Source organism: Labeo rohita, chromosome 11 (genome assembly GCF_022985175.1).
Source record: "Labeo rohita strain BAU-BD-2019 chromosome 11, IGBB_LRoh.1.0, whole genome shotgun sequence".
Classification (NCBI taxonomy): Eukaryota; Metazoa; Chordata; class Actinopteri; order Cypriniformes; family Cyprinidae; genus Labeo; species Labeo rohita.
The window spans coordinates 18,741,487-18,760,636 of NC_066879.1; the positions used below are offsets into that span (position 1 = coordinate 18,741,487).

General features: G+C 36.0%; 1 protein-coding gene across 1 annotated transcript in view; it reads right to left on the reverse strand.

The window, feature by feature from the left end:
* camkvb (CaM kinase-like vesicle-associated b) overlaps positions 1-19,150 on the reverse strand; it is a 43,083-nt gene that overhangs the window by 21,563 nt on the left and 2,370 nt on the right. The gene's annotated exons all lie outside the window — the stretch shown is intronic.

Sequence of the window (19,150 nt, forward strand, 5' to 3'; positions counted from 1 at the left end):
AAATATCTTGGCGAAATTCACTTGTTTAGTGCAGAAAAATAGCGATTTGTTGCAGCAAGCAGAAATGAGCAGTCTTTCTCTTATGTTAAGAACGCTCTGTGGAGATGCTTTCCCTTAACACCACAAAAACAGTTAACCTATCAAAATAAACCAAGTAACATATTTAATAAAGGTATATCAATTCACATTCTCCGCCAGTCCTGTGTAAACTACGGCATGCAATGTTTTTTTATTTATTTATTTTTTAATCGTGAGCTAGCAGAACACAACAACGCAGTACTGCAGCTGCTCACTTAACTGATCTTACTCATCTCAATCTGCTCAGTCTTGGTGATGTCAGTGCACAAAACAATGTTATAATGGACTTTTTCAAATCCAGAGATGATGGATCGGATGATGAAGTTACTAAAGAGGAGGAGTCCGATGACAGTCTGTTTTATGCACAGTGCGCGAACAGTTGCGCTGCACTCACTTTTACTAAAAGGCAGGCTGCATTATTTGTGCTGTCTAAACATAAAAGGGGTGATCAAAAGTTCAGAGACTATGCCCATGATAAACAACGTTAGTCTGTTTGTGTAATGACACCATATGGTGCTCCTGACTTAAAAGACAGCTCTTGTTAAACCCGTAAAGTGAAAGCCATCTCACTTTAAAACTGTTTTTCTCAAAATTCCATTCCTGAAAATCATAGCTATCAGACAACTTAAGATAGTTATAGCTTTTGTTACGTTCAAACTATGGACAAAGTAAAGATATGCCTTGAACCCAGCTTTCATATGGTATCAAAACCTAAAAAAGGCTAAATTTCACCATGTGTTGGGTTTTCCTAGATCGCATCACATTTTGAAACAGAATACAGTTATTTTAAATTGTAGTATATTACTGCATGTTTGGTGAGCTATGGTGAGCATAAGAAATCTATTATAAAACATTTAAAAATCTTAATAATCTTTCTCATTATATATGCCATTATATTTGTGTTTATGCGTGTTTGAGGATCTAAAATGCTTCTTGAATGTTTCTGCGTGTGCAGTCCAGTTTATTAAAATATCCAAAATGTCTGGTCTGACCTGATCTCCATTAAAACTATGCATCCTAAGTCCCCATGAAATCAAAATGAAAGTTTTTTGGCTTTTAGCATTAATATGTTACCCTTAAGGTTATCTGTAAGCTAGTGTGCTTCAAAACAATGACAAAATTTGCATTTAGAAGATATATGGATTAACGATTTTGATGACATCACCCTGCACTTCAGTTTCTCATCAAACTTTCTGTCCAATCAAATGTTCTCTAGAATCCAAAGCGTCCCGCCCCCTACACTATATAAACAGACACTGAAGCTGCGGCTGAAATCAGTCACTTGTTCACAGAATTTGTGTTTTCTGTATGGCAAATGGCATGTAGTGCACTAAAAAGAGCATAGGGAATGATTCAGACAGTGTAAATATGCATTCCATTGTAGCGAATGGTCTGGTTTTGCTTTGTGCAGCATGCCAGAGACATGATAGCACGGAGCGGATCATAAGCGTGAGTCGGCGCAGACTACAAAACGTATTGGATACATTTGAATTCTACATAGGATGCAATTTTATACATAGGTAATGCGATATGGATGAGATTGTGGCTGTCATACGCTGTCAAATGAGCTCAGTTGCGCTGGTCCAAGCTGTGATATAAACGAAACGCTCTGTCTTCCTGTTTCAATTGAAATTACGTCAACACATAGAATAGCACTGCGTGTTTCAAAGCACTTCAGTGGACCTTGCACAGACTTTTTTTATTCAAAATCATGGTCACAGATACGTCACATGCCCTGACATTCCATAGTAGAATTTTCTGATGTTCTGAGGTTGTGAAAATCATTATTCCGTTAATGATTCCATGCTTATTTTTATTATTATGTAAATGATGTTCACACCACATTATGTGAGCTACTCATGTAGACATCTTGATAATTACAACCAGTTCACAATCTTCTTTTATTCACAGCTTAGAAAAAGTTGTAAAAGTCTAAATCAGCACCAAGTGTGTTTGAAGTGACCATGTGACTTGTGATTTAGCATTTTAAACGCACTGCATTCACATGCCGCAACAACATCAGACAGATTCATTTATGCTTACCAGAAGATCTGGCAACAAGCATAAACAGGGTGATGACAAGCCCGAAATACTAACACACTTTCCACTATTTCCATGACAACAGCAGACTGCTCTCTTACCAACGCTGATATAATATACACACTGAGCAGCAACTTCCAGCAAGGGATCATTTTTACGTGCATCGATGCATCATCGACTTCTGTCAGGCTTTACACTCTCATTTGACAGAGTTATGCATTTACTCACATCTTTTGCTACGCTTAACATCGATGGCAATTCCAATGCAGGATGGCCAAATGAATCTTACAAGGCAGGGAGGAGTGACGTGTGCACATTTGCAGTGACTCTAGAGGACACTTTCCAAAATCGCTGCCATAAATATGTCTCTTCATTACAGAAGGAAGAGTTTATGAGTGCGCACCCCCTCCCCGATCCCCCTCAAACAACCATGTGCTCTCTCTAATCTCATTAGATGTCTATGCCTCATATGCTGCTTCAGCTACACAGGTTTTAATTGGCTTGCATAAAATTGACATTACGAGAAATATTTTAAGCTCACACGGCAGATAAATAATAATGAAGTCAGTTTGAATGCAGGCCGCACAGTAATTGAAGGTCCGTTCGGAATGCTGACTGCAGTAGTCAGGAGAGGAGAGACAAATTACAGGCTATAAATTCTAGTGGGCTCGGCATCCAATTGGATGAAGTGTGCGTGTGTTTTCAGATTCATCTGATCAAGTATCATTTTAATGCTAAAACCTTAGAACGTATATTATTGCCAAAATGTATATTATTACCCAATGCACTAATTATACATTTTGCACTTTAAACAAGTCCTCATTTTGAAGATCATGTCATGCATGCATGCACCTGTCCTACCATGCTCCTAAAAACGTATTCATTTATGACAGGTGCACGAAGGCCTGTTGGGAGCACTACAGTACACCGTGCTTCTATTCCCCCATTGCCGTCCTCTATATTGTAGTTGTACAGTCTGTCTCTCACATTCTAAATATAGTAGACAGTGTCAGCTGGCAAAGACTGCGCCATCTGCATTACAACTACATGAACAAATGCACAGAAGTTCACTTCAGTTTTATTCTGGAATTTTCTATTCACTCCACTTCCGCAACCAGCTAATATGTTTAGTTTAATAGTGTATAATAAGATGAACTGCGTTCATTTCCTGCTGAGCTTCCACTTGGAATTAAAGTCCTCGTTTGTGCCATTAGAAAAGGCTCTGAGGAAAATGGAACAAAGTAACTTATAAAAGGAAATCAATAATATGACTAATCAATGGCTATTCTACATTATTCAGGGGCAACTGCACTCTCATTTGCCCCGCTCAATATGCACCATTAATACTTTTCAGCCTATCAAGCATAAAGGGCATTTTTGACTGCAACGGATCATTACAAAAATATCATTTTCATTAAGAAATGTTGAAGTGAAAAGTTCTGACAACAAGTGTCCACAGACTACACAGCACATGAATCAGTCAAGAACAAAACTGCTTGTTACCTTATATGCTCTTAGCAAAGGCTCTGCAGTTCATTTGTTGCTCCAGGTGGGAACACAATGACTTTTACCTATGGAAATGAATAAGGACTTGTGGCAAAAATGCCAGCCAAAAGAAAGAACAAAAATGCCCCATGAATTCACATCAAAGGTGCAAAAAATTCCCCTGGTCAATTAAACATTAAAAACAAAAACATTAATAATATAATAATCATTATTGCAATATAAATCTACAATAAATCTATAAGTAGATTTATTATTTTAATAATAAATATGATTTTTTTTCATAATATTGCAGCCCTGTGAGCTCCTGTTTTTTTTCATGTATAATTTAAAAACAGTTTTAAAGAGTTTATTGTTATTGACAGCTGTTGTTTATTGATTAAAGTAACCTGGTAAATGTAAGTATTTGACATTATAATAATAAGATTATTACAAAAATTGCCCTTACAAATGTAAAAAATGCCCTTGGAATTCAATTCCTGAGGGCAAATATTATCTCTAATGGGAAAATTAATTTCTGACCCTGGTAGTTATCATCTTTTTACTAAAAGAAACCCTGATTTGTTTTTCTCAGTTGGAAATAAAGAGACAGTAAGACCCAGGGAGCAATATCTGAGCTAACAAGCTCCTCTTCGACATCAACTCTTCATGGTGGTAACAGATGTTGACTCCATAGAAGTGACAAGAAACAACTCCCAGCAATCACTGTTTTAACACTAATGCATTTTGCACTTCAGGACGAGGGAGATAAAGTTTCAAACCACACAAAAAGACAAATCCACAGTGCCTGAGAAGTAATAGTCCTTTTTCACAGTTTGAAGGTGTCAATTTGATTGGCTCCACAATAGAGAGCGCACTAAAGGACTGCAGCAGCAAATAGACTATTGTATATAGCGGAAACTGTTTATATTTGAGGTTAACCCATTTCTGCATATACTGATATGTATTATTTTCTGTGTAGAGGCACGGATGGCTGATAAAATATAATGGATGGTGCCTGCTTGCTATTGTTGTGTCTTCACAATAACATTCTTTTAATGAAAAGACTATGTATTAAAGCAGGTACAGATAAAGTATTTTTATGATAAGAAATTCAGATTTTTTTTAAAAATGCTGCAAATGCTTTGAGCTTTTACTATTTTAAAAATTAAGGTACTGTTTTTACAATACAATGGGATGCACCAAAGATACTGACCCATTTGCATTTAGAGCCCCCCGCTCTCAAACAGGCCAGAAGTCAGATTCATAACTGGCAGTAGTCTTAATTAAGAGTTTGTTGGCCTTTTCCCTTCAAAAGGAGATGAAGGAGCCATCTGCTATTTTCCCCTATTTTAATCTTGAAAGCACTGCCTTGTAGCTTTCATTCCTACTTCTCTTTATGCTGTGGAAATACATCTCTTCTATCAGTAGTAGAGATGAAATGCTCATTAAAGCCGACTTAGTGTCAGTGTTACGTATCAGTGAAGACAGTCATAATGCAATTGCAGCATTGCCGATGCTGTTTGGGTCTTTGGTGTCCAGTCGCAAGGGAAAACTTGCATCTTCATGCAGAGTATGCTTAAGAACTCAGAACTCTAAATGGAAATATTAAATTCTGGTCATTACAAGATTTGCTCATAGATTTCTTGTGCTTGGTAGATGCTGCATCGGTCTTTGATATTTAATCAAACAGGAAACGAGCTCTGGTTGTTTTGCAGAGTAGAACTCATTAGTAAGCAGTTTAGCAGACAGATTTAAAACTTGAACAGACAAATATAGTCCCACAGTATTTAATATTTATATCTCCAGGCCTAACTTCTACAAAAACATTGTTTGAGGACTTTAAAGACTGTAAAATGTGCTGACATAAGCTCCACTATTTTGTTTAAAAACACATTTTGTCTTTTAACAAACCAGTTTTAAAAGAAAATAAAAAGTTAATTTTTGCTAGACAGCAAAAAAATAAATAAATAAATAAAACGGTTTACTTCTAAAACTGCACTGTGAATGAATCAGGTAATCTAAAAATTGCAGTAAATTCAATTTTGGAAAAGGAGAAAGTTCCTGTCTGAGGCAAATTATGCCTGGTAAGCATTAAAGGATTAATTTAAACTCTGTAGATGTAGAAAAATAGACTTTTGTTCATAAATATATAGAATACTAATCTCTAAGGTGATGCAATATGTGACACTTGGTCTTATATGAACAGAAAATTAATGTTTTAAACAAAATATCTCTTTCACTCGTTTAGAAACAAAGGCATCTTCCTTTGGGAAAGTGTCTTTGATTCACAAAGCAAATCTGTTAGAAACATTATGACTTACATAATGGAGAAAAAAAGGTGGGGATGTGTCCAGGGAGAGACTATAGAGGCGAAAAATAGTAAAAATAATATTTGCCAGTAAAATGGAGAATACTGAGCAATGGCCAATACAAATCATCTTCATATGGCATAGTATGGATAAGTAGATTACTAAACAATAACCTACACATATCTCCAAGTGACCCACTGCAGTCTGCACAAAAAAAATTGCCAAACAAACTGCCAAACGAGACATATTAGCTTGTTTATTTCATGGAAAGAATCACCACATGCTCTCAACAGATGTCATTATGAACCTTATGAGGCTATAGAATGACTTTCAGTACAAAACATGTTTTATTTGTTCAGGTTCAGCTTCCCATCTCAAGATATTTAGTGTCTTAATATGACTAATTTCGGCATCCATCAGCTTTGGTCTTGAGTATCTCACTGCCCATGCCTCTGAGTGTTCGTCTTTGAACATCACAGAGTGCTGGAACATGCTGTAATTAGATTGGACACAGCCCACAAACACATTACGCCTCGGAACGAGAGCCAAAGACTGAAATTTGCAAGACTTACTTGGGCCTTTATGTATTCTCATGGTCTGATTATTTCAGTGGTGTTATCACTGTGTATTGGCAAGCCAATAATTTTATGTTACTCTTCGCTGCCATCCAGACATGCTGTTGCTTAAATCCTTTTCACCTTCAGATATGACAGAGCTTAAAGTGATGTTAATTAATAAGACAACAGACAATAATATTTCTTTGATGTACAGATGAGAGGTTACATGGTAGCAGAAATAAACTATGGTTGAACATGTGCCAGCAGTCAAATACGTTAAAATGTGCAACAGATTACACTGTTTTTTTAGTGTCATTGACATACTATTATAGTTTTGCTTAATATTTTAAATACTTAACATTTTTATAATTCACATCTTAATTTAAGTTAAAGTTTCAGTAATTTAGTTTGATTTTTTTAAACATTTTTCTTACTCTTTAAATATATCTAGTAGTTTTTATTAAGTTTTAGTTCAGTTATTTTCAGTACTATAAAGCTGCAGTCCGCAACTTTTGGCGCTCTAGCGGTTAATAAACAGAACGGTATGCATCTTCCAGAAGAACATTGTAGCCGGAGCTACTTTCTCCGCAGCGGTTTCTACCAGAAACGGTCTAAAATAGGTGTACCGCAGTGATTCAGGATAAGCCAAAAACACGGTTTGGAAAATGGATTCATAATGTACTCGCTTATTATATACATTATGCAAATTTTAAACACAAAAAAGTTACAGACTGCAGCTTTAACTTAAAGTAAATGAAAATGAGAAACACTGCTTGAAATAAAATGTGTTTTAATGCATAGCCCGATAACGGCCTGATGATTGTTTTTACACTTTACTGCGCGATCTAATCCTTGTTTATTTTTGACTCAATAACATTTAATTCAAATGTCCACTTAATATTTAATATTTGGCCAATTTTTTAAGATAGAAATGCTACAACCACTGTAATTTCTTGAATATGTGGACATAAAAACATGTAAACTCAGAGTGAGGGTTTAAACTTTTATTCTGAAATCGTGAAGAAAAGTTAGCATATTTAGAAAGATATTTATGTATTCTCCTGTATTTGCATAGGTTTCTAAATGGTTTACCTTACAAATCTGATAAAACAGAGCATGTTGCATTCCCAGATGAACTTTATAATAAACCCAAACAGCAATATGCAAAGAAGGAGTTTGAGATGCTCCACACATGTAAATAAGTTAGCAGCATTTACTATGAACACCGCCGCTCTTACACATACATACCCATGCGCATGTAAATAATTTAAGTGCATATATTAAATCTGCATTACATATATTTTTTTAACTGAATCGTAGCGTTTGTGAATTCTTATTATGATTTTTAAATAGGTTTAATATATGAAAATGCACCATTCTGGTATTTTACTGATTACTCGACATGGGCAAAATGGAATCCAGGATTTTTTTAAATCTAATACTCTAATAGAATTGAGGAATTGTTGCAACCCTACACAAATGAATGCCTTGTTCTACACACCATATTCTAGATCCTAGGTACTACAACAACTGCCTTACTTACAATGATTAAGCAGCAAATTAGGAGTTTATTGTGGTGAAAACTAATAGTTAAAAGTGAATATGTGTTCCCTAATCTAAAGTGTTACTGTTTTGACTCTTATATATGATTTCAGTTTTTATTTCAAGTAATGAAAATGTTTTTATAATTTTAGCTTTACTTTTATTTCTAGTTAACAATAACCCTCACACACACACACACACACACAAACAAAAAGTGTACTGCTCTGTTTGGTTGTGTTTAAATGCATGCGCACACACACGCACGCAGTGCTCTGGGAACTGAAGCATGTCTCACACATCCTGTCTGCAAAAATCTGTCCTGGACGCTCAAAAGGGTGACTGCCAGCTCTTACCCGAGAACAGCAGGGCCTTCCTCTCTCTTCCTATCACAAAAACCAAGCCTTGAGAAAACAGATTAAGCAACACAAGAAAATTAACCTGCACTTTTTAAATCATCACAAACAAATCCTGCTGCTCTAAGAAATCAAAATCACACATTTAACATCAAAAACTATAAAAGGAAGGGTCACAATATTGATTATAAAATATCCAGAACACATGACGCAATGAGATTTCACTGCTTCCCCATTAATGTGAAAATGTGCATGCATTGAAGCTATCGTCCACTTTACTGCATTATAAGGTGCCGTATTTAATAGCAAGACAGTTTGAGGCAGTCATAGCCAGAGCGAAAGATGAAAGAATGACTGCTGCTCTTATAAGCTTTCAGACCAGCATTGTGAGCCAACAAAAATGCCCTCTGCCGCATATGTTAATAGAGCTGAAAGCCGTTTCACTGCTCAAAACAGCCCCACCAGGCTTTACAAAGGATGAATTCCAGCATCCTCACACCCACATGGGTGAAAGAGCCCTTCTCGCTCGATTATCTCTCCCAGTCAATTGCGCGTAAGAGCTTTTTTTCTTTCCTGCGGCCTAAATATAAATGGAGGTACATTGCTGTCGTGTTGGTCTAAACTGGACAGTGACTAGTTGGTGTTTTTATGTCAGTACATAGTGTGATTGGAGCGAACAGCTCTGCAGAAAGAGAGAGAGAGAGAGAGAGAGAGAGAGAGAGAGAGAGATGAGTCACTGAACGGATGACAGAGGTCAGCACGGTGGGAGGATGAGGAGTGCTGAGTGATGAAGGTGAGAAACAGCTTGGTTAATGGAGGACTAACGCCCCCGTTAGTCGTGCTACGCTAATACCAGCAGATATTGTGTGTGTGCGCATTTGTTTGACTGTTCTCCAGCTGACGCAGCTCACCGTGTGCAATCTGACAGCGTTTATTTTTTGCTTTTGCTATTGAAAAAAGCCTCCTTTGAAATGGCTGGTTAGCTTATTAGACTCACACCGCAGGAAGTCTGCCAAACCTATCTAACACCTATCCAAACACCCCAGCCAGAACACATCCCAAACATTTCCAAGACGAAAGAAAGTCACTGATGACACCTCTTTAATATCGCAGTTGTTTCTCCAAGACAGGAATAGGGTTAAACAGATATCAAACTGAAGATGTCTGCCTTCTCATTTATCCATTTATCTTGTGTCTCAGAAGAGATCTCAACAATGCCACATAAATTATACCAAAAACTACGACAAAAACTCTCAGAGCATTGCTCTTCGAATAATTCCAACACCAGCTTATCTGAGCCATGCTGTCCATATTTATTGTATAACTCTTACTTATTTCATATAGCTACTGTTACTCAACAACTGTATCATTCATATTAAGCTCTGTTACTCCACAAGAATAAAGTTGATGGCTAAATGAAACATAAACCCATAACTCTGTTAAGTCTCGAGCTTTGAAAAAGCATACTCTAAGCAATAAAGTTTTCCTCTTGGTTACAACAAACCTAATTATCAACTACACATCATCAACAGCCTAAATAGCTATTCACAAAGGACACGTTCTATTACAATAAAACTCCGTTGCAAATGTGTTTCTTTAACTACACACTCTCATATGAACAACCTGTCAAAGCTGATTTTAAACTTCAAAGGGATAGTTCAACCAAAAATGAAAATTCTGTCTTGTTGTTTCAAACCTGTAAGACCTTCATTCATCTTCTGAACACAAATTAAGATATTTTTTATGAAAGCCGAGAGCTTTCTGACCCTGCATAGACAGCAATGCAACTACCACATTCAGGGCCCAGAAAGGTAGTAAGGACATTGTTAAAATAGTCCATGTGACATAGTTCAACCTTAATTTTATGAAGCTACGAGAATACTTTTTGTGTGCAAAGAAAACAAATATATTGACTTTATTTAACAATTTCTTCTCTTCTGTGTCAGTCTTCGACGCATGATTGTTGGCCGACCAATTAATCATACGATTTTTGGCATTTTTTCAGCCAACTGTGCTGCAAATTAAGCCGATCAATGTTCTATAGTCTTTGTTAATAGGCAGCCGCATCTGTGAGCTGCTGAGTGTTGTTGTGGAACGTGTGGCTAAAAATCCACATTCAGTTTCCTCATTAAATGTATCTGTGGGCCTGACATATCCTCCACAACATCATCATTCGCGGCCAGTGCACTCTTAAGCACTTCTGAGCACCAAACTGCAGGAATGCAAACTTGTCACCTTTCGGAATAAAAAACATACACAGTGTGTAAATAAGAGATTGATTGTGTAGTTCGTCATTGATCATATCAGGATTAATCTAAGAAGCAGATGTCAAAATAGAGCTGTGCATTAATACAGAGTAAATTCAGAGTAACAAAACTACAGCAGCAACAAGTCTGTGTTGGCTAAATATATAGCAACTTCTACAGTTAAAGATAAAACTTATGGGCAAAGTTTAAAAATGTAGTTTTTAAGTTAAATCTCATGCCATTTCAAAATATTTAATAAATTATTATTTAATTGTATTTGCTATACACTTCAGTACAGTAATTGTACATACATTTGTTGTAATAGTAATTATATAATAAATCCAAAAGCAAGACCTGAAAACTAGGAAGTGGAAATGTTAACTGAGCTAATGAGTGATCCTCTGCTGCCATCTATTGGATATAATAATAATAATAATAATAATAATAATAATAAACTTTATTTATATAGCACTTTTCATACATTTGTATGTAGCTCAAAGTGCTTTACAGAGAGCAAACAAACAATAAAAAAGAACAATAAAAAAAAAAAAAAACAGCAATAAGTACAAAAATAATACAAATAGTACAAAAATAATACAATAATAATAATGGTCATTTCATGTCATTTTCATCTTTAAAGTCATTGTTTTGAATTTGGATTTTTGGTTTTTCTGGGTGCTACTGTGTGTAGCACAACTCTTGTTTATTTTATTTATTATATTATTTATTTTATTTTATTTAAAAAAATAAATAAAATCAGGGAAAGAGAAAAAAAGAAAAAAAAAATGGCCATAAAAATCTGCATCATATATCGGCCATCAGCTGCCCTGATTGCTAAATATCGGCATCGGGCAGAGAAAAAACTATCGGTCAACCTCTATTTACAACAGTACCATGACGCATGCATGTGCATTCCTCTGTTCGCAAACAAGTCGCAGAAAGCTCTTGGATTTTTGGAACGACATGAGGGTGACAAAATTCATGACAGAATTTTCATTTTTGGGTGAACTATCCCTCTAAGTACACCAAAGAATCTTAAGATCAGTGAGTCAAGTTTAGTAACTGCTTTGACTGATTCAATGAGTTTAATTAGTACAGGAATCATTAGACTGATAAAAACTAATAACTTCTGTTTCCTATTAAGGATTATTTTTTCTGTGGAGCTGTACATTCAGTAATGGCAGAGTTCCATTATAATCCAGTGTAGAAAACACTGGATCATGGTACAAGACACTTAAATGCATCACAGCACTCAAAAGACTTCCATCCAGTGCATGTTCCAGTGTGAATCCAGTGTGAACAACCCCTAATGTGTCACTACAAAGCAGTGCCATTCAGTGTCATCCAATTTTGTGTTTAAAGCCACAGAAAGATGCTTTGTTGTAAAATAGCTCTGTTGCAGGTGAGGTGTGGCAATTGTTTCACAGCATGCCTCCCACCCAAGCAATATATATTAAAAAAAATCTCAAGTTTAAGCCCTTCACTCCTCACACACTAATCTGACCATTCTACTCCGCTATTGTTTGTTGCCTTGGTTACAAAGTCCCTCAATGGCATTTCACTCTACAGTTCCAGTAAATCAGCGAGCGAAAAAAAGAAAACGCACATGGTTTGGGAGCATGATGTTATACAAGGCTAAATTTAGGAGCCGCCTGTTCCAGCACTCATCGCTCAGAATTAGGAGGGGAAAAAAGGAAATGTCTTGCTTTTTTATCTAAGATCAGGCAGTTAAAATAGAACATTTACATGGACAGGCACATGAAGATGAGGTCTTTGTGTGGGTAACTAGAAGCACAGCGAACCACGTGAATGAAAGCCTTCTGAATTAGTGCTTTCAAATACGCTTGGAAGTATTTGACGACATAACCCACGCACACTCAATTCATCTGTTGGATATGTTCTCCCTGACGAAGTCGACTACATCTCTGGAAATCAATGAAACTGCTCCTTCTCACTACATAATCTGTCTCATCCCTCTTTGAATTAATCACCTGGTATAAAAATGCAGTATTGATTAATACTAATAGTCATGCTTGCTACAAAGAGACATTCATCTAAAGATCACTCAACATAGTGTTTCCTTCATGCTTGCGTGTTTTGAAATTTAACAAATTTAAAAAATGTATATGAGCCACTGGAAACGTCTTTTTCCACAAATTTTGTGTGCATGCAAATTGTATACTATCCAAGGTACACATTTCTAGTTATTGTGTAGTTATTTCTCATATTGTATTTTCAGAAAGTTTAGAAATATTTCTCCCCTCCCCAAAATTGTCACTACCGAAACACAGAAATATAGAATTTAATAAGAAGGGTTATATTGAACTGTTAAGAGTTTGCTTACATCTTCCTTGTAAATATACTTTATTTTATTTTATCAAAAGTTTTCAAAGGTAAACCATTACCAATTACAATTTTAACAATATTTCAAGTGTGATTTATGAGATTTGTTGCATTTTAAATCCATTTTTTGTTTGTAAAAGGCAAAAAGTTGATCATGCTGATTTTAAACTTAAGGACCCATTAGTTTGAATATACACTGAAAGAAACACTATCATAACACTTTAGCTGATAATTCAGTATATTTATTTTTGACAAAACATCCCAGTTTCCATCATGACAGCACATTTAAAGGAACACTCTTTTTTTGAAAATAGGCTCATTTTCCAACTCCCCTGGAGTTAAACAGTTGAGTTTTACCGTTTTCGAAATGATATTACGCAGCGCGTCTCCCTGTGCAAGCAGGTGGTCACATTGGTTATGTTGACAGAAGTTAGCCTATTTTCAGGCACTGCGTAATATCATTGCACCTGCTGCACCCATGGTATAGCATCAAAGTTCCTTGACTATTACACCGGAATGAGAGTACAGTTCCTAGCCATATCGGTCTAGAAAATCGCAACTTTTCATTTTCCGTCAGTCTTAGTACACGACGTAACTACAAAACATTTGATAATTTTTGTGCAAGATGCTAACGGTCTAATCAGATTCAATGATCTATGCTAAGCTATGCTAAAAGTTCTACCGCCAGACCCAGAGACTGGCTGAATGGATCCAAAAACGGTAAACTGTTTAACTCTAGGGAAGTTGGAAAATGAGCCTATTTTCAAAAAAAGTGGAGTGTTCCTTTAAGGTTGTGACAGTAATGTTTTAGTTACACATTACAGAATTTTAACTATACTAAAATTTTAACTCTTTGTCACTACCAAAACGATGACGTTTCAGTCATGACTGTTACAGTAGTGACAATTTTATGGGATAACACTCAAAAAAACAAAGATGTCACTACCGAAACTAAATTTTTCGACTGTGACTTTTTCGGTAGTGACCTTTGAACCTAGCTCAAAGATGCTAATGAGCACATGGTGAGCTAGCACAGTTCTGAACAGCTGTACACATATAAAAACTAAATGTTATGAAATAGCTCACAAAAAAGTTTGCCTAATTATAAAAAATAAATGGTGTTCGGTAGTGACATTCTTTAAAGTTACACAAAGATTTTTCATACTTTTGAACACATTTATCTCAAAATGATAAGACCTATTTACTCCCTATGTAGCTATGAGAGAGAGTGACATAAATATTTCCTGATCATAAACGTAGGGGTGTAGTTAAAATCAGTCTCAGCCAATGGACTAAAACATACAGTGTTTCGGTAGTGACGTGAAAATGCAAGACACTTTTTTTTTTTTTTTTTTTACGTAAATTTTCATAATTTACAAAGAAAATACAAAATATTTTTTTTTAACTCTACTTTAAAAAAAAAAATAAAAAGGCATTTTTAAAAGCAACAATGGAACAAAATGCAAAAATTATTAGTTGAAATTTAGGGGATAGGGTTTGGATCATTGCTTTTGAAATGCTTTTTAAATGTGTTGTTTTGGTCGTGGGATAGCAGTTTGTACAGTATAATGAAAAATCATTATTGCATATCAGCCTCCAAACGGGGTCTTTTGGGGAACCTGTCCAGTCCAGCTTTTGGTTTTGAAAAGGAGTATGCTCTACTCATATTTTGCACTTACTTTATGCATGCTACATGTTTACAAAGAGTTGGCATAATCGTATTATTACTGAAGAGGAACATAAAATTGGCTTCAACCTGTCTAGTGCAGAAGGTCTTCTTAAATAGTTGTAAGAGTGAAACTCAGACACTTCATTCAGCTTTTACACACTAGGGTGGGCTGTAACTCCATCAACTATGTGTACAAATACGCTACCTGTCAGAGCTCAAGGAGATTGCTCTCTATTGATCTCTATAGGCATTCATGCAAACACAGGCCAAAGGCTCGAGTCCTGGCAGTTTTAATGAAATGGATTTTACCCTGTCCTTCACCTTAAAGTGTGACTCTCTGGCCACTGGATCATCCAGTGCTTTTACACTGTGTCCCTCTGCAAATATAATTAAATCACATCATCTGTTGACAGCAAACTTCACAAAAACCGAGTAAGGACAGGCAATAACTCACATGGACATTTTAATGTGTCGCTCCCTGTCAATCAAAGAATATTTTTGTTGGAGTAGAAACCGAGAAAGAGCACGTAAGGCACCTTGAGCTCGGTATAAATCTGATGTCAAAAATGCAGCAAAATAAAAAACAGTCTGCCCTTGAGACAGCATGAGGGGAGCATCCAAAGTATAAATGGATTAAACAGACTTTTGTTTCATAAAAACACTTGCTTGCGTATCTAAAACATAGCTGTTTCAGCTTGTCTTATTATGCGTTTCTTTCGCTGTAGACTTAAATTGACAATGATGGATGTGTTAAGAAAATGCGCTGCACAATAAAAAAAGTTTAAAAATCATGTGAGAAAAGATGTGACGCTCAGATCATGTCATGGATCATGGGAATAAAGTCATCATAATTCCTCATACAAACGATTCAGAGAGATGAAAATGTCTTCAGTGGCAGCATGAATCAATGCGGAGGTGAAATATTAATCAATTTTTGATTTAAAATTCCCCTTCAAATTCGCTATTTATGGAGGCTATCAGCTGGAGTGGAGCTTTGAAGTTGCCTCATGCCACAAGTTACCCTTTCAGCAGAGAGCAGAGCTTCAGCCATGTTTTACTATTCTTTTGTCTCTGAAAAAGTCTTGACGTCATTGTAAGCTGAAAATGAAAGCATCCATTCCCTTCAGTCAATGCATCTGAGCGCCTAGATGTATTTATTTTTCTTTTTACTGTTGGAGAAAGAAACAGTCTGCCAAAAGATGACTGACACACTTGTGGTGACAGACCATTTTGAACATATCACTCTGTCCCCGGAAGCAGCAAAATGCCTGCAGCCTTAAAAAAAAAAAAAAAACATATTCCAGCTGGGACATATTTGGTAGTATCAAAGCTTAAATCTTATCCTGGTCAGTCGTTCAAAGCTGAACAGCGTCATTCTCTTACTAAAACATGCCACAACTACACATAATTTGCCACAATGGCTAAAGTAAAATCTCTGACCTCTTTCCAAATGAGTAACAGTGCCGCCAATGATGATAGCTCCTTAAATCATAAAGAACAAGAAAATGGGACCATCTTATCTCTATTAACGTCACACAACCAAAGCTGGTGCAGTTTCAGTGACTTTTATGCATTTGACTCAATGAAGCTTTACACCACTTCATTCTCAACGCCATTAGCAGAAAGCTAATTAATCATCGCTTATGCTGATTACTGTAAGCTCTAGAAGAAATATACTAAATACAAGTTAGCTAAGGATCTCTTGGTTGTGCTAAAGCTCACACTCTTGGCATTGAAGTAAAGTAGTAACTTTACCAACAATTATTCAGTGAGAAAAAATAATGCTTCCTCCAGTTTTGCTGATGGTGTGACATTTTCAGCATTTTTAGTACCTCCACCAAATCAATATACACTTACAGACACACAGAAAGATAGGCTCACCCTGGTTGTTATCTTTCAGGAAAGGTCAAAGGAATGCAAACAGAGTGCTCCAGGGGTCAGTTACCTATTGACTAAGGTCTTCAACCCTAATGGCCTACAAAGAAATAAACAAATGAGCATGCTGCTTCCTGACAGCTGGAGATGCTAAAACAAACATTACCTAGTATTGCATTTACGTATAGTTAAAAAAAAACAGTTTAAAGCTGATGATGTTAGGACTGTTGTCTTTTCTTTTTTTCTAAAGTGACTACATGGATTAAACTTATGGTTGAACTTAAACAGGTCAGTTAAGGCTGCTCTGTGACTTTTAATATTTTATGTAAAGGATCAACACTAATATATGCCAGCTCTGTCTCACCTCAGCAGCTCTTCACATAGGAAATGTTCTCAACAACGTTGAGAGTTCAAGACCTCAACAGTGAGGTACTGTGCAGCAGAATGGAACAGAATTCAACTTTTAACTTGAAAACGCTGCTTATGGCACAAGGCATCTTTATTGCATGTTTACATTTAAAATACATAAATAAATAAAACGTGTGAACAGCAACAGTGGAGCAGCAGTAGGCTGACTCTGTAAATGTACCTTTTTGTGGTAAAAGATGCAGATTCTGTGCCACCTTTGCAGTGTAAAGACAGCATTAGGTTTTTCTGTTTGGATCATTTCCCACCAGTTAAAGTATACAGTGCAGACACTGTCCAGCATTTTAGAGCTGGATTGAAATGTGCTTCAACCTACAGTATATATTAAAAACAAAGCAATAGTGAATTTTTGCATGGTATTTTAGGTGTATTTGGATTCCTAAGAGATGAAAAAGCTATGTCAGACCTTACTCAAGTTCTTGAGTGTTTTTTGCCATCAGCAATTCAATGAATCAGCCAAGTTTCCAACTGAACAGAGTCATTTTTAGGTACAATAAAAACTGAAGCAGCCTCTTGTGCAGAAAAAAAACAACTGATTCCGAGCAGAAATCAAACATGCATTACGATGGTCAAGTTGCTGGCTTACTGCAACATTTGTCTGGATTTACTTACTGGAATATAATCAGTCAGACCACAAAACTCACTCAGAAGCTGCGACTTAGTGGTCAACAAGCAACATGAATCTTGCAGCATTTCCTGATCCAATTCTCCTTCTTCACTGTATATGATTCCTGGCTCTTTCTACCATTCCTATCAATAAAAGTGGCAGCATTTTATTTACTCAAGGCAGTGTTCACAATACACCAGCCATACAAAATCTTTAAATACTGATTACATGAGGTCCCAGCATTCACAATCCCATAACTTAAATTACAATTCAATATCCTTCAAAAGTGTGATAATATTTCTGTCAAGTGTCAAACTTTATAATCGTTATAATGTTATAATGACTTTTTTCAAGTGGAAGATGTCATACTTGGGTCCTCATTTCATGACCAGTGGACTTAAAGGAATAGACCAATTATAGGTTCATAAACATTCGGGTGCTATCTCTCCGCATCATGGTTGCAGACAACCCCAGAGAGATAGCCTTAATGGCTAGAGAATTACATGGATACGGTACAAAATAGTTAAATTTAAAAAGATTATAGATTATATTGATTAGATGTAATTTTCAAAATGTTCTCCGCAAATTACAAGAGCTTGTCACCCAGCGATGAGCACTGTTATTCAATGAAATTGACGTTAGATAATAGGATAGTCTAACAGATCCGAAACAGGGATGACAGTGTTTGTGGGCGGAGCCTATCTGGTGACAGAAAACTCACTATTTTTGAGTTAAATCGAATTATAAAAGTTAGGAGATATAAACCTGCATTTGCATGAAAAAAAGTCAGAATTGTGAGATAAAATAAATGTTAAAAATGTTAATAGTAATAGGTTTAAATAATATTTCATGCTGTAACTGTAGGGCTAATACAATACATTCCCTATGAACAGCATATGTGATTATTATGTAGACCTGTTGTTTAAATCAAATTTATGCTTCAAAAATAGAATAATCATAGCAGTTCAACCATAGTATGTGCATTTAAACATCTGCGTTTAGCTTCAAATGGCGTCTTTGACGACAGTATTCTATGAAAATTATTTGCATTCCGATTTTGACATCAAAAAGCACAAAAAAAGTTTTTCTCTTATTCCGTGGATTTTACCCGTTTACCTCCACTTGTCATCAGTGTTTTTCTGCAACCACTATTTGCACACAGCTGCAAGTGACGTAAATGTGACGTCTACTCCAAATTGGTCTACAGTTTACCCAAAAATGAAAATCTGCTGAAAAAGCTGAGTTTGTTTAAACCATCAGAACAGATTTGCATGAATGGGTGCCGTCAGAAATGAGAGTCCAAATAGCTAATCAAACATCACAATAATCCACAAGTAATCCACACTGCTCCTCCAACATCTTCTGAAGTGAAAAGCTGTATGTTTTTAAGAAACAATTCCATCAGTCAGGCTTTACAACTTTAAACCATCGCTTCCAGTCAAAATGCCGGTCCATAATCCACAATAATATTTCATCTTGTGAAAAAGTCCATTCCCTGTTGTCCTCTCACATCAAAATCCACCAACATATTTGTTCAAAACTGTTTATGAACAGTGCTTGATCTGTGCAAATTTATCTCCTAATTCAGGCAAGATGACTTTTTCACTGGAGAAAGCAATA